This window comes from Empidonax traillii, unplaced genomic scaffold (genome assembly GCF_003031625.1).
Source record: "Empidonax traillii isolate 1590-97213 ecotype Southwest subspecies unplaced genomic scaffold, ASM303162v1 scaffold1614:size204762, whole genome shotgun sequence".
Classification (NCBI taxonomy): Eukaryota; Metazoa; Chordata; class Aves; order Passeriformes; family Tyrannidae; genus Empidonax; species Empidonax traillii.
The window spans coordinates 92,492-108,072 of record NW_020956807.1 but is presented as its reverse complement, the minus strand read 5'-3'; the positions used below and the strand labels follow the sequence as shown (position 1 = coordinate 108,072).

Sequence of the window (15,581 nt, the reverse complement as noted above, 5' to 3'; positions counted from 1 at the left end):
GTGTTCATGGAAAATAAGCGGGGATGTATTCTGAAAATTCAAAACAGTAACTAGGAATCAAAAAAGAAAACAAAACAAAACAAAACAAAACAAAGCCCCAAAGGATCAACCACAAAAAACCTGGTTGTTTGAAGAAGTACGTAAGGATAATTGCCTAGGAAAACCCAAAGGAGAAGGGAATCCTGCTAGGATCACCATACTCCTCCAAGCACTGACCTCAGGATGCTGATAAATTGTAGTACATTTCTCCCCATTGCCCTCTGCAAGAGGACAGCAAATGTTAATGTTCAGGCACAAAGAGACACTGGAAAGGTGAGCATTGCTCCAGGGAAAAGTAGATATGAGGAAGGTTATGTGCCACATTATCTGCGTTGTTAATAAGGTTCCTTCATGTTAATTAGCCAACCTGAATGCTAGACTTAAAATGTGAATTAGACAAAGAAAAAATTCTTTTTTCTTTTTGTATTTGTTCCCTTTGGCTCATACCTAAAACGAATGTACCAGCAGATTCCACTGAACTGCAAGTTGCTCTTGTATGCCTTGGTTATGTCTGGATGACACAACTCTCATCATCGTAGTTTCTTTAGTTCATCTCTCTAAAATGCTTTCTCAAGGAAGAAGAATTTCAAGCCCCACTTTTCGGATTTTAAGAAGATTTTAGGGATGAGGTATTCAAAATTTCACCAAGCACAATTTTTTTTATGTTTCTCATTTAAATTTGGAATAATCTCCTTTTGTATCCCTATTCCCAAGAATTCAGTTGGGCTTTAAATAACATCACCAGCAGATCTTCTAATTTCCAGTATTTTTAAATGCCTACTAAAATCACCTTCTAAGGTTGACTTGTGAACTCATCTATTTAATATGATGTAATTAATTTCATCAGGTTAACTTCTGTATTTGCTTAGTAATTTACATTAATACTCAGAGAAATTTGACATATCTCTTTAATTACCATGTATTTAAGATATTTGTTATGATATCTATTTAGTAAAGTTCATTTTCTTCTCAAATTGGTCTCTGTAACAATCCAAACAGTTCAAATGAAAAGTCTTAAGTGACTAACAAACACAATAATCAAGATTTGTTAGTTTACAGGCACATGCTCACATATCTATATTTTATCAAGTAATTTAAAATGCAGATTTATTTTATATCCTACCCTGTGATCTTATAAGGCATTTTTCCAATTTGGTTAATCATTAAAAAAATCAAAACAAAACAAAAAAAACCCCAAAACCCTATAATCTAATGCCTCTACAGTTCCATTTAAAAAGAAGAAAACTATAATTTGCAGAAATTAAAAAAAAAAAAAAAGACCTTAATTGCCTTTCTGTATCATTGAAGTTACTTGAAATAATTTAAATTTCCACAGTCAGCTGTGGTCTTCTTTCATTAGCATTCTCCATCAGTCCTCACTCAGCACTGATAAAGCTTTCACCACAAAATCAACAACTTTATTAAGCTGTACCTTCATGATGCAGTTGTACTTTCATGTAGGTACAGTTCCAGGAACTGCCTCCTAGGTGCTATCAACAAGATGGAGAATTGCACATTGGTCATTCTGACAAACAACTCAAATTTCATACACATGTAATTCTTCTAGACTATCCATCTGGAAAAAAAAAATGTCTGTATATGATTTTTTAATTTTTTTTTTTTTAATATTGAAAGGTGTTCCCACTTGAGGGAGTCACATTTCTTATTCCATGGTAAAGGGAAAATATAATACTCTGGTTCTTATAAATCATAAAGGAACAGGTATTTTCCTGATAGCTTTCAATGAGTCAAAACTAAACTATAGAAAACTGTATTCAAGGCATACTGAGCTGATAAAAAATGTTTTAATACCAGTCTTATGACAAGCAATTTAGAACCAGAAAAGATTATAGAGAAATGGCATTAAAAAAAAAAAGGTAACTTAACATTTCAAAATCCTCCTTCTTTTCTGCTTAAAAACAAACAAACAAGCAAACAAAAACCAAAAAAAAACCCACAAAAACCAAAACAAAATCCAAAAATTCATTTCCCAGATTATTTTCAAAATTATAGAATCTATAAATTTTGACAATTCTATTGAAATTTTAAGTATGTTGTGATACTTAAAGTTAGAATCAGAATAACAGAATGAAACTATCACGGAGAGCATATGGAAAAATCTTTTTATCCTCCCATAATTTTTTTCCCTCCCCTTACAAAAGCAAGAAATATGCCTCTTGCATTTTTATTTTTTTTTTTTTTTTTAAATAATAGAATCATAGATTCACAGAAACTTTCAGTTTGGAGGGAACCTCTGGAGATCATCTAGCCCAATCCACATGTACAACAGTGTCACCTAGGGAAATTTGCCCAAGACCATGTCTGGTCAAGTTTTGAATGATCTGCAAGGATGAAGACTCGGCAATCTCTCTGGGCAACCGGTTCCAGCGACTGACTATCCTCACAATAAAAGAGTGTTTTCTTAGATCCAGATGAAATTTCATATATTTTAATGCATGTCAATTGCTTCTTCTGATAACTGCTGAGAAGAGTCTGATTCTTATATACATGAATAAGATGCTCCTCTGCATTCTCCTGTCCTGTCTGAAGAGCTCCAGTGATCTCATTCTCTTCTCATATTCCAGCATTTTAATTAACTTTGTGACCCTTTGACTTGCTTCACTAAGTCAATACATTTCTTGTTCTGGGTAGCTTAGAGTGAGTATGAGAAAGTTACAGAATTTCTCCCTATTGCAGACATAAAAATTCAAAAATCATATAATATTCCACAAGTTTTGGGCAGGCAGAAAAAGCTTAAACTGCTTTTTTTATATGTAAGTAAATAGAGATATATTATTCATGTGGGTATATTTCATTAATTGTTTTCATCAGAGGATAATGATTATTATCTTTATCATAATTATAAAAAGTGATAATTCACTAATTTGTTCTCTAATTCTCACTCGTGGCCCATTTAAAGGAAGTGGCATAATTAACATGAAAATATTTTTTAAAATTATTCTGTCAGGCAGTATCAAATTATGATTTTGTCATAGTCTCAGTCTAGTAACATTAGTTTCTAAATCCACAAGTCCAGAAGCTTGCACAGGAATGTAATGATTGTAGAAAATAAAATAATCACTGTATTTTAAGAATAAATGGGACCAAAGACTGAATCAGAAGCACTAAATTCCACAGCATATTTTCTGGAAAATCATTACATTTGCCTAGTCATATTAACTTGGAACTTCCCAGAGTTTCTTTGCCTCTCACTTTTTCAGGTATTCAGACTTCATAAACGTTCCTGAATCTACAAGGAATTTTAGCTCATCCACTCTCATCTTGTGTTACTTCAGTTTAGCAGAAGTTAATTTCTTACATGATTTGCAAGATTTTCGATATGCAAAATATTTCAGCCTAGAAGGAGAGGGGAGGAAAAAAGAAAAGGAGAGGAGAATAACAGAGAGATGGACAGACAGAGGGAGAGGCAGAGGGGGAGAGGGGAAGAGCAAAGAACAGAAGTCCCTGGCAAACAGATATTTCTGTGTAAATGGAAGGAGTTTTCTACAACATCTAGAAAATCTGGAGGGTTGCAAACAAGAGAAGATATGACCAGATATTAAACATAGAAAATGTAGTAATAATAATAATAATAATAATAATAATAATAATAATAATAATAATAAAACCCTGTGTATTTTTAGCTATTGCTTGGAGAAAACAAGGGAAAGACTCAGTGGTTAAACATCATAACACCACTTTGGAACACTCACCAGTCCATGAAGGATTTTGTTTTCTGATAAAATTAAATCTTATAGCACTTTGCACATGCTGCTAGTGGTTAAATAACTTAAAAAAAAAAAAAAAAAAAAAAAAAAAAAAAAAAAAAAAAAAAAAAAAAAAAAAAAANTGATGAGGATTCAATTATACCAAAAGTTTTGCAATAACACTTATTAAAGTAAAAATACAGACTCATCAGTTCATAAAAATAATTAATGAATTTAATGCAAGGTAATGTTTAATGCAAGATTTGTGCACCACCTTTGAAAGTAAGCATCATCATACAGTCAGCTGGTGTAACAGTTTTGGCTGGAATGGGGTTAATTTTCTTCACAGAGGCTCATATGGTGCTATGTTTTGGATTTGCAACGAAAATAGTGTTGATAAGACACTGTTGCTTTAGCTGTTGTTGAGCAGTGCTCACACAGAGCCAAGGGCTTTGCTGTTCCTCACCACCCCACCAGTGAGGAGGTTGGGCTGCACAAGAAGCTGGGAGGGGATACAGCTGGGACAGCTGATCCCAAGTGACCATATAATTTGATGTCATGCTCAGCAATAAAAATTGGGCGAAGGAGGGAGATGGGGACTTTCAGAGGTATGGACTTTGCATTCCCAAGTAACCATCATGCATGATGGAGCCCTGCTTTCCTGGAAATATCTAAACACCTGCCAAACAATGAGAAACAGTGAATGAGTGCCTTGCTTTGTTTTTCTTGCATGTGAAGCTTTTTATTTACTTATTAAACTCTATCTCAGTCCATGAGTTTTTTTCACTTTTTCCCTTCTGGTTCTCTCCCCCATCCTGCTGTAGGGGATGCAAGCATGTGGCTATGTGAGATTTAGCTGCCTGCTGGGGTTAACCTCAACAGCCAGGCAAATCTAAAGCATTACATCTTATAGGTATTTTCTCTAGAAATATGTTACAGAAAATGCTAACCAACAGCAAACTGAAACAAAAAGCCAGCAATAAATGTAAGATGCAGTCTACTCTAATATACAATATAGTTAATTAATAGAAGTTTCTCAGAACATGAAAATATATAATGAAAAGGCACTGCCGATGTAGTTGTTTTCTAGCATAACAGCACTTCCAGAAATTAATTACTGGCTTGGAGGAAAAAGAAAAGGAAAAAAAAAAAAGGAATATTCTCAGGGCATATGCTTGGCAATATGGAAAACTCGGAAGTCAAAGTTAGAGAAGCGCAAAATCTCAACCAGTTATGCTGATTCTTTGGAGTGTTTTAGCTGGAGCATTTGGAAAAGCCTACATACATATATACATACATTTTAAATTTAAGTTCTCACTGTATTTTAAATATAGTGCTGACCTGCTTGTAGCTGTCCTACACACTGAAATATACGAATCAAACTGACAAGCTTCACTCTTAATCCAAGCAAGTAAAATAAATTTTTAGCCCTGTGTTTCATGCAATGCCAACAGATGAAGAAATTAAGCAACCACTATGCCATGATGTTACATCAGCAGACAGACAGATGGGAATCTTGCATCTGCCATGCTTTCACAGGCTGATGTAGCAGGAAATGTATCTTAGTATTTTGAAAGCAGACACCTCCAGAGACTGCCATACACAGACCTTCACCACTGCATGAAAGATGGTGCAATGCAGCCGGAAGCGGAACCTCCATCAACTCAAATTCAAGAGTGGTAAAAAGAGACTAATCAGACATGGCAAATTCTCAGTGTTGTAAGATACATGGAGAAAAGACCCAGGTTTGAAGTTGGGAATCATAGCCAGTTGGAGGAGAACACAAAAATCATGTATTGCAAACAATGAGGTAGATTCACTTAGAGATAAGAAAGATACTAAATATGGCCACAGAACTCCATATTCATGGCACCTTATAGATCTCTTCAGGTTAAGGTAGCCTAACTGCTATTCTATCATATTGGGCTTTCTAATTCTACGCTTTGCTCAGGAGAACCTTCCCAAAGCATGAATTGCCTTATTATTTGTATATACGCGTTCTTGCTTTCAGTTCAAGAGATGAAGTTCAAAAATGCTCATAAGAAAATTTTAACTTAACTCCCACAAATAAACAAGCAGGTCTGGGTATATTTTTACCCTCAAATCATAGGTAAATAGTTAGTCTCTTGTAACGTATATATGCTTAATGTATTAAACAACAAAACAAATTGCAGTTAAATACACATTCAAATGCTGAAGAGGACGATTCAGAGGAACAGCTATTTAGCCCAGTGTCCTGGTTTAAGCAGTAGTTAATCCTTAGGGACATAGTAAAAGATGACCTTTCCATGTGTAATGTATTCACATTGCCCAGCAGACTAAGGTCAGAGCACAGAAAATCCTTACGCTCTTCTTTATGGATAACACTACTACAAAAGGTTGGATTGCTAAATGCTTTTAATTAAATGCTGTAAAGCAGAAAGTACGACCTATAGTTTTATTGAACAAAATTAAAGAGTCCTGGAAGTCACCTTCAAATAACAACTTGTCTGACCAGTTCTCCACTGATAAGATAGGAGTTGTAAAAAATGGATCATAAGTTGTATGCCATGAAAATAATTACCTTTCTTTTAACCAAACAAAACCATTAGGTAGAAATAGGAATATTAAATTAGGGTTTTTTTGAATGCAAATAATCTCATTTTTAAATCAACTTGGAGAATATTAAACAACACTAACATGCAAAGAATCGCAGAACAGTTAGGGTTTGAAGGGACCTCTGCAGATAATCCAGTCCAACCCCCAGTGGCTCTTTGAGGCTTGTCTGTGCTATGATTCAGCTCCACTTGTCTGGAACTCCGTGCAGCTTAGCTGGGCTCAGTTCCGCTGGGGTTTGGGCTCAGCTCCACAGTGGTTCTGATGCAGGGCTGTTCCCGAGCGGCAGCTCACAGAGGAACACAACGCCTGCAGTGCTTACACAGTTAGTTTTACTCTGGTTTTCTCTCCCACTGTGCTGGGGGTGGCTCCCGGGGAGTGGCTCAGACCCCCTGGAACGTGGCAACAGTTACAGGTACGAGTTCTCATAACTCCCAAGACACAGGATGGCAGTGGCCACTTTCTTGGTACCTGTCCAGGAGTTCTTGGTAGTGAGGCTTCCTGAATTGAGCAGCTGCAGCAGCCCATGTGTCTCTTGCTCTTTCTGTCTCTCCACCCTACCAACAAACAAGATGGAGAGAGTTCTGCTTCTGCCCAGCAGCATTTTCCTCTCCACGCTCCTCCACCCCCATCTCGACTGTGGCTGCAGTGAGGTGTCTGCTCATAAGGAAACAGTTCCTCCAAAACAATGTTGGAAAAGGGACTAAAATACATGACCTACTTTAATCACGATGGGTATACTATCTGTAGTTCTAAAAGGGCATTTGAGGAAGTGCAAATGGAAAGTTCTTACAAATATTAGGATCTCTGTCATAAATGACAGGGGTTTTATGCATGTTTGCTTAAAATATAGTTAGTTGATGGTAAAAGTAAATGGTCAGTTCTACCAGAGGAGAGAAATCACTAATAGACTTCTTCAGTATCTAATCTGTTTCACAGAATCACAGAATAGGTAAGGTTAGAAAGGACTACAGTGGGTCATCTGGTCCAACATCCCTGCTCAAGCACGGTCATCCCAGAGCACATTGCACAGGATTGCAACCAAGCAGTTCGCTAATAGCCCCAGTGAGGGAGACTCCACAACCTCCCTGGGTAATCTGCTCCAGTGCATGGTTACTGCAGAGTAAGGAAGTTCTGTCTCATGTTCAGGTGAGATAGTGTGCATCAGTTTCTTCCCACTGCTTCTTTTCCTACTGCTTGGCACCACCAAGAAGAGCCTGTCTCCATCCTCTTGACACTCTCCCTTCAGATACTTATAGATATTGATGAGGTCCCCTCTCAGTTGTCTCTTCTCCAGGCTGAAGAAGCCCAGCTCTCTTGGCATGTCCTCAAAAGAGATGTGCTCCAGTCCCTTAATCACCTTCACAGTCCTATATTGACCCGCTCCAGGATCTCCATGTCTCTCTTTCATCGAGGAGCCCAGAACTGGACACAGCACTTTCAATGTGTCCCACTAGGGCTGATTAGAGGGGCAGAATCACCTCCCTTGACCTACTGAAAATGCTCTTCCTAATGCACCCCAGGGTACCATTGGCCTTCTTGGCCACAAAGGTACACTCCTGGCTTGTGAATGATCTATTTTCCACCAGGATCCCCAGGTCTATCTTCACAGAGCTGCTTTCCAGCAGGTCAGGCCCAGCCTGTACTGGTGTATGGGGTTATTCTGCCCCAGGTGCAGGACACTGCACTTACCTTTGTTGAACTTCAGAGAGTTCTTTTCAGTCCATCTCTCCAACCTACTGAGGTCCCTCTGAAGGGGTGCACTGCCCTCTGGGGTATCAGCCACTCCTCGCAGCTTTGTGTCATCAGCAAACTTGTTGAGGAGGCATTCTGCTCTACCATCCAAGGTATTAATGAATAAGTTAAAAAATATTAGGCTCAGTATTAACACCACTAGTGACAGGCCTTCAGCTACACCTTGATTAAAACCCTCTGGGATCTGCTGTTCAGCCAGTTCTCAATCCACTGCACTGCCCACTCCTCCAATCCACACTTCTTGAGTTTATCAATAAGGATTTTGTGAAAGATGGTGTTGAAAGCCTTGCCCCTCATTGGTCCAGGCAGTTGCTTTATCATAGAAGGTCATCATATTTGTCAAGTCTGATTTACTTTAGGTGAATCCATGCTGACTATTTCTTGTCATCCATATGGATAGACATGGCTTCCAGAATGAGGCACTCCATCCCCTTCCCAGGTGATGTAAGATACGTGGAGAAAAGAGCCAGGTTTTGCTCTTGGCTGGGTCCTCCATCTTTCCCTTTTTGAAGACCAGGGTGACATTTACTTTCCTTCAGTCCTCAGGCACCTTCTGGATCACCAAAACCTTTCAAAGTTTTTGTGAGTGCTCTTGCTATGGTGTCTTCAACTCTCTCAGTATTTCATCAGCACCCATGGACTTGTGCATGTCAAGTTTGCTTAGGTGTTCTTTAACCCAATCCTACTTAATCAAGGGAAAGTCTTCCTTCTAAGATCCCTTTACCCAGGTGTCCTGGGTCAGAGCTCCCCGAGGACTGGTCTTGTCAGCAAAGACCAGTGCAAACAAGTCATTTGATTACTACCCTTTCTGTTACCAGATTCCCCCCTCTGCTTACTAATGGGCCCACATTAACCTTTGCTTTTCTCCTGTTATTAGTATATGTGAAGAAGCCCTTCTTGTGCTTGACATCATTGGCCACATTTAATTCCAGATGAGCCTTGACTTGTCTCGTTTCATTTCTACTTACTCTGACAACTCCCTATATTCACTCCAAGTGGCCTGACCACTCCAAGTGGCCTGACCCTCTCCCATCTCATCTGTATTTCCTGCTTATGCTTGAGTAATTACAAGAATTCTTTATTCATCCACGCAGATCTCTTGGTCCCTTTGCCCGATTTCTTGCTTATTTCTCGCTTACAACCATCATTGTAAGGATGGTTGGAAGTGATCCTTGGATATCAACTAGCTTTTTTGAACCCCTTATCCCTGCATAGTCTGTTCCCCCGTGATTTTTCCAAGAAGACCTCTGAAGAGGCTAACATTAGCTCTCCTCACTTTCCACATTTAAAATCTTACTTGTGGCCCTGCCTCCTTCTCGACCAACACTGAACTCTACAATCTCATGTTCACTACAGCCAAGGCTGACCTCAGCCTTCATATCTCCAAAAAGGCGCTGTTTCTTAGTAGGAGGTCGAGCACTACACCATTCTCTGAGGAAACTTCCAGTATTCATGTAAAAGTGCTTCAATTAATACTTTCCAGGAACCTCCTGGACTGTTTATGCTTTACGATGTTGCTTTTCTAGTAGATGTCAGGGTAGTTATATTGGTAGATATGATGGAATACAAGGCAAGCAGTAAAATGGCAAAGCTTGCTGATCATACTAGATTAGTCAAAACAAGGATGACAATCACCTATGAAGAAATAAAGAAAGGTCCTGGAAAACTGAGTAAGCAGTAAAATTAGAGATTAAATGTATTGTATTTTCTAGGAAAAGAATAAAAAGGCATCAGATGAAGCTAGCAGAACTACAGTGATCAAAAGGAGATACTTCATTGAAAAGTCCTTGACATAAAGTATTCAAAATACTAAAAATGTATTTGGACTTAAAAGGAAAAATAGACAAAGTCATGGATGAAAAAAAAATCCATCAAGTTTTACTACTCTAGATATGCTGGATTTAGGAAGTCTCTGTTTCACAAACTGTTAGAGAGTAAGAAAACATTTTGTAGAAGTATTACTATATCATGGCTTGCTCTGTTTTCCTTATGTCATATCCACTTAAATGAATCTTTATTATGACTCTGTACAGCTTTCTTAAATTATTATAATCTAAGGATTATAAAAATGGAAATTCTGTGTTGAATATATTGGTTGAGAATTGGATAAAAATATTATTAACATATTTGGATAATACTGACTGAGTAGGGTCAGAAAAAGGTAGCAGTGAATTCTGACCAACAAAGCAGGAAAAACACAAGAGTAAAATATAGCAGAAATTATCATCTTAGCAGTAAGTTAACAAGGAAGGTACTACAAGTTTCTGCAATGGATGCCCTTTTGCTCAATATGTTCAAGTGAGATCTGAAATAGAAATAATCTTGAAATACAAAACTTGGAAATAACACACTTTTAACAGAAATTGAGTCAGTACAAAGAAAGTTATGCTGTATTAGTAAATTGCTGCTTAGTGGGGTTGCACAAAAAGAAGTGTTTAAATCTTTTAAAATTTGTACTAACCATGAGGTTTACATGGATTAAAATAATTTGCAGGGATTTTTGCCATTAATGTGAATCTCTGCTTGTAATTTTTTCTGCAAAATAAAGTTAGGATGCACAAGGAATAGAATTGGGGGTATTAGAATCCAATTACATAAATCATTGCTATGATCCTGTCTAGTTACTGCACCATAAAACACACACAAAGAGAACAAACACATGATGAGAAACACAGAGGAGAGTGGGTACAAAGGCAACAGAAATCATCACAACAGTGAAAATACCACAAGAGAATATATACTGAAATTGATAAACTGAACAGTTCCGGAATGAGAAATTTGTCATAGATTTAATTCCTGATTTTGATGTGCATAAAGGACAAAAGCTTCACTTCCCCCTTTCTCACAAAAGGAGGCTTATGTAGTGTTTAACTAACAAAACCACATCAAATGTCTTGTGAAACCCAAACCCAAAAACTACACAATGAAACTGTCCACAATCTCACTGAGAATTTTTTTTTTTTTAAGTTAGCCTGTAATATTAACAGCAAGAATTAAAACTATATTTTTCTTGGTAGAATGAACACAAATACATATGTTTTATAGATAAGCTACTCTCACAACTTGTCAAGATAAGACCTTTCTGAAGCCCGTGTCATGGCAAACAGATCTTATTTCACACATATGTCTTAAATTGATGTTTCCGGACATAGTTAGAGGTCTAACAATGAATTAAACTATCTGCCTAATTCAGATCATTCAGTATTTTAACATCAGTAAAAAAGAAAAGGTTGTTGAGCAGTTAGTCATGGAAAAATATCTCTGTGCCATCTGGGACAAAAAAACCTCAGATGTGTCTGCAACTCAGTGCTTTCTGCAAGGAAAATAGGATGAAAATGCGGATCACGAACTCCAGAAGGCTACCCCAGGCTGCCACAGTGGTTGAAGCAAGATGAAAGTCATGCTTTAAGCAAAAAGAAATCTTTTGAAATACTGGGTGTCTGAGTGTAAATCCCATATCCTAAAATTAGATCATCGATGCAGAAAATTGAATAAGCAAGTCTACTTTGCTTTAAATTCACTTTTTACCTACACTCCTATCTAACTTGGCATCTTAAACAATCCCCTTCTACAACTTATCATTACACTCCAGTCAATGTAACCTTCTTCAACTTTATTTTCTTATGCAATTAGATTAGAGTATGTCTGATGTATTATTATACAGATTTTGTTCTAATAGAAGGCAGAACTATCAGAAGAACCTACTGATTTAAGAGGTCTTAAAGAGCATGTAGGCAGTTATTTAGGGAAAAATAAAACAGACACCACACACAAAAAAAAATTCCCTCAGACTTGGCCACAGCTCAGAAACAGAGGGTTTGATATCAGGACCCAACAGAACTAGACTGCCCTGAGGATAGTTTCCTCTGTTTCAGAGAACTCAAATCTGACCTAAACAGGAGTTCAGCTTTCCCACGTGGTCCTAATACAGAATAGTTTTGTACTGTGTTTACATTACTGATTTAATTTCTTAAAATACTTTTCTTTTCCTATTAATTTACATTATGATTATTTACATTATTCTTTAATTCCACAAATTCTGTCATACAGGTTTTTTTGAAAAAGTATATAAAGAATATTTTTAATTTAATCTTGCTCATACTTCCAAAGTTACAAAAAGAAGCTAGTGTATATGAAAGTTATAGCATTTCAAATTCTCACATATAGTTTTCCAAGAACTGTACTATTCCATAGTTAAATTCTCAAATGTTTTGGTGAATTTAAATAAATTCACAATTCTCCAAAATCTTATTTCACAAAATTGTGTTTCTAGTCTTTGAAGGCTATGCCATGGTTCTATTTGTTTGTCTTGTATTTTGTGCAGCTCTTTGTTATTCAGTTGTATATGAAGACCATTCACTTCTAGTGTTTGAATGTATTGGAGATTGTTTCTCTACTATTGTTTAGATAAGTATTTCTTTCCTCTTCACCATGGCTTTGGAAATAGAAGTGCTACTGTGACAATATGGCATCATTTCCTGAAATATTAAATTACCCAAGTATTCATGCAACTTGTCAACAGTAAATAAAAAAAATCCACAAAATTATGATTTGAAAATAGGCCACTTAAAATTTCAGGTTTCCAAATATTCCATGCTTTTACTTAATAAAGCTACATATACGTTTGACCTGTAAAAACAAACAAACAAAAAAACAAATAAATAATCAAAGCCAGCTTATACAAATGAGATAACAGGTAAAATACATCTCTAGTAAGGCAGTGCTTTTATTTCTGTCCTACCCAATCCTGATATTCATTATTCTACCTTCCTAATTAGCTTTATTCGATGAGATACTGGAAAAGGAATTTCAAAACAATAGCAATGAAAACTTATTTACTTTAAAATATTATCTCCAATACTAATGTCTATCTTTCATATTTAAATAATTACAATGGGATCTAGCTATTAAAAACATAAAATAACTCCATATGCAACATCTTAATGTAGTAGACAAATAATTTTATTATTTCACAGAAACTTACTAGATTGTCTCAAATGGTAGATATGTAAAAGAGAACAAAATGTTAGTTCCTTGTAATAACATAAATTTAAATGAATTCCTCAGCTGAAAACTGATAAATGCAGAGGTATTAAAAATTTTACTTGTCTATTGCTAAAATTAAAAATGGTACAGCATATTCAATTCTGTCCCAGTCAGAAAGGAGGTGAGCTTCTATCTTACACCTTGAGCGAGTATACCATTTTGGGGGGCACTGGGTAATGACCTTTACTTCATACTCCTATTCCATGTAGGACTTGGAACAATCTATATTTTTAAAAATGTCTGCCAGACTCAGAACTAAATGTCAATTAGACTGAAGAATGTCTTTGTGAATTTTGATGAAATGAGGCACATACATCTCCACTACCTCTAGTTAGCTGAGTCTCAGAAGCACTAAAGCAGATATTTAGGCATCAAAACCATTTAGTGGTAGATTAGTTTAGCTGTTAGTAGGTACTGTTATCAAGTACAATATCAAGTAATTAAGTCCAACATAAGCAGGTCTGTACATTGAAATAATAAAAGATACAGTATCCATACTATCTACAAGCATTTAATTATGTTTTAGTGGTTTTACTTTGGAAAAGCTTTACAAGGTCCTGATAAATGCCCATTAGAAGTTGGATGCTATTAAATTGCACATTCTGAATTACCTCAAACGAGTTTAATTTGTGCCTTTCAAGATCGCTCCGTGATGGAAACTAAAACAAGGACAGTGGGAATGATCAGACGAAGATTCTGGTGAAAAATCAGAGTACTGAATCTAATCTAAAAAGCTAATTTAATTGTACCTTTGATGTAAGCAGAAAATTACAAGACCTAAACACGTAAGACATAAATAGATACACAATCAGCCATAATTAGGTGTCTCACTGGATAGTGAAATTTGTGAAGTGGGACAAGTTAACAGAATAGAATTTGATTTTGTACATCAAGAGATGTACAAGCAAATTGGGCGTACTTGGTAATTGGGCATATTTCACAAAATAAATAATTAATAATTCATTAAATCAATTAAACTAAAATGTCATTTGACCCTGACTCCTAGAAATCATAATTCTTTCAAGTAATTCTGAAAAGTCTTTGAAAGGAGAAAATTCTTTGCAATTCTTTGATTCTATTAAAGAATTCAGAGTTCTGTCATAGCCCTGAATACATAGTTCTAACGTCAATACTGAGTTTACCTCACTGGACTTTCTCTCAACTTCCAATTCATAAATTCCAAACCTGAAATTTCAGAACATCCAAAATACTATCCATTTACATGTTTTCAGAGCCTACCATCATTACCAGAAAGAACTTAAACACAAAGGAAAACCAACAACAATAGAAATAGCAAGCCTTCAAACCTAACTGTCCCTTGCCACTCTTCTCATTTTCTTTTATGAACATTGCCCAATATTTCTCTAATAAGTACATCCTCTCAGGGATCTAAGTGAAGGCAACTTACATAAAAAAAATTACCCTATATTCTGGATTGGGAAGGAGGGGGAACCCACAAAATAAAATCAAACCAAAGCAAAAAACAAACAAACAAACAAACAAACAAACAAACAAACAAAAACTAATCAAAACAACCCCACCAAACAGTACCTATCCCATGGAATGCTTGATGCATTCAAGTGCTACTTAGTGAACTAGTGTAAATTACCACTGTAAGGCAAGAAAGAAATACAGACTCAATATCGAGGCATGCAGTCACAAAGTTGATTACATGGAGATGTTGTGAATGTTCACCCTTTCGGCATCCTTCTACCTATTCATATTCAATTAATTTTATTCTTGCAAAACTATAGCTCCTAAGAATAAAGGTAACTCGTGAATAAAACAAGACATAGCAGTACATTATAAGAATAGACAATAATCCTCTGCCATCTGCAAACAAAAATTGTTGCAAGCAAAATTAATTATACCAGAAAAGAATCCTGTAAATAATAGAATCAACAACTTAAGCTATGCAAATTATTTAGAGTTCAGATCTAAAACACTTCCTTTTCTGCTCGGCTATGTTTCCAGTTTTGCTATATTAACAAATTCTTAAACTTGTTTATACTAATCATTTTCCTTGCCCCTTTCAATAGTTGGAATGTGGAAATCCCGATTCTTAATGGCCACCATACAACAAAGTACTAAGATCTTTCTGTCTTAGACTACAAGATCTGAATAACAAGAGTGGAGAAGTGCACTCATGCCATACCACTATGGAGTTTAATAGACAAGGAAAGCCAAAGGAAAGTTATGGACAGAAAAAAGGCCAGCAAGTCACATTGTTCAGGTTTACTCTCAATATGCTTATTCACTCCATTTGCCCATCCTCAGCAACATCAGCTCCATTTCTAACATACACACTGCTTTAACTTTTGTCTTTCTCCCTTTCTGATGAATACTTTTGGTGAATAATCACATTTTCTATTTGGTTTGGGTGGTAGGCAGAAACCATGCAATTATAAAAATTCTTGTAAGAATTCATGTAGCTAGGTT

General features: G+C 36.2%; 1 protein-coding gene across 1 annotated transcript in view; it reads right to left on the bottom strand.

Moving 5' to 3' along the window:
- LOC114070596 (CUB and sushi domain-containing protein 3-like) overlaps positions 1-15,581 on the bottom strand; it is a gene marked incomplete at both ends in the record, with an annotated part of 188,391 nt that overhangs the window by 86,400 nt on the left and 86,410 nt on the right. The gene's annotated exons all lie outside the window — the stretch shown is intronic.